The 1,636-nt window shown below is 36.6% G+C and overlaps 1 protein-coding gene across 3 annotated transcripts in view; it reads left to right on the top strand.

The window, feature by feature from the left end:
• Positions 1–1,636, top strand: part of LOC102675408 (double-stranded RNA-specific editase Adar) — a 12,330-nt gene that overhangs the window by 8,516 nt on the left and 2,178 nt on the right. The gene's annotated exons all lie outside the window — the stretch shown is intronic.

Below are 1,636 nucleotides of genomic sequence, written 5' to 3' on the forward strand. Positions count from 1 at the left end.
CACCGTGTTTCCTTCGATAGTAGTAAGATTGATTTAATCTTAATTCGTAAGACGTAGCAATGCTACGATCCCCTACAATATATCCGAATAATAATATCCCTTCATTTCCTACGTTTTTCATTATTCACATTTAGAATAATTCTTGCCAAAATTTCATATCGCTTAAATTTACGTGGTAGGAAGACTTGGAGTAAAACACATCGTTCAAGATTGTTGTCCTGTTGACAGTGACTTGCAATGTATGCTTGTCGAAGAATCGTACTCGATTTAATAGCGAGCTTGTTGTCGAAGAAACGCGAAACAAATCACTGATAACTTATCTGTATTTAGTTCGAGCACGCCTTTCACCGGATACCGTGTGTAACAGTGTAACAAATCTAACAGGCTTGACGGCGATTATTTTTTTTTTTTTTTTTTTTCTTTTTCTTTTCTTTCTTTCTTTTTAAATCTACGAAAGCAAATGATAAATGGACCGTTAGAAGCAATGTCGAACGAAGTAAAACCGTGTTTAAATTATCGGAAAATCATGCGAGTCGAGTATGATCGACCGATTATTTCTAAGCGTTGAATCCATCCATCCGTGTTTATTCGATCATTCCTCTATATTGCGTTTCGATGATTAATCGATAAGTGATCCCATTGTGTATCGTGCACGTGCATATTTGTCGCGAGACGAATTCCATGTTTTTTACATTTTTTTTTCTTTTTTTTTTTTTTTTTTTTTTTTTTTTCTTTTCATCGCGCGATTATTAACATTGGTTATTAAATAGATAACACGATTACGATTATTGGCATATACGGCCGTTACTATCTACTTGATTTCGGTGGAAGGTGTCCTCGAAAAAACCAGTGTTCAGTCCAGGGGAACGATCGAAACGAGTAAACAAAACACCACCCCCCTGTGTACGACACGTGTTCGTTCATACGCATACACGATTACGATTTAATTAATGTAATTGTAGCGATAATGTTAATGCGATACCGAGCTAAAAAGCACTGTGACGCTCTGTGAAACTCTACATGCCTTACGATTTGTAAATCTCGTATAAGGTACGTACGTACATACGTACGTATATGTACGTATACGTATGTATGTATGTATGTATGTATGTATGTATGTATGTATGAATATGTAAGGTATCAACGTGCTAGCTTGTGCCTCGGGAAATGAGATTCGTTTTAGGCTGTTCGCGCACATTTACCCGAATCAAATCGAACGAGACGTGGAAAACTCTAAATCGGGATTGGATTCCTCGATTCGAGGGAATCGGTTCAACGTACGAACACGCGTCTCTTTCAAAAGCTTCTTTCTCGTTCGGAAAGAAGGATGGAATCGAGTGCGTTTGAGACGAACGTTTGCTGCGGAAAATGAAAATTAAGGATAAAGAGGAGGAGTAACTCGAACATAAATTTCGATGTCGATTCGGGCAGAGGCGCAATATTAATAATAATTGTAATAAAATCTCGAGCTTTTCGGCCCACGCTTTATCACGGACCCGCTTAATCAGTTCTTCCATAATCAACAATTATCGTACACCTATATCACGGGATTAAACGTGTTAATGTTAATAAAACTGTACTTTGATAGACTACTCGATATACTATAATAATAATAATAATAATAATAATAATAATA

This window comes from Apis dorsata, unplaced genomic scaffold (genome assembly GCF_000469605.1).
Source record: "Apis dorsata unplaced genomic scaffold, Apis dorsata 1.3 scaffold_292, whole genome shotgun sequence".
Lineage (NCBI taxonomy): Eukaryota > Metazoa > Arthropoda > Insecta > Hymenoptera > Apidae > Apis > Apis dorsata.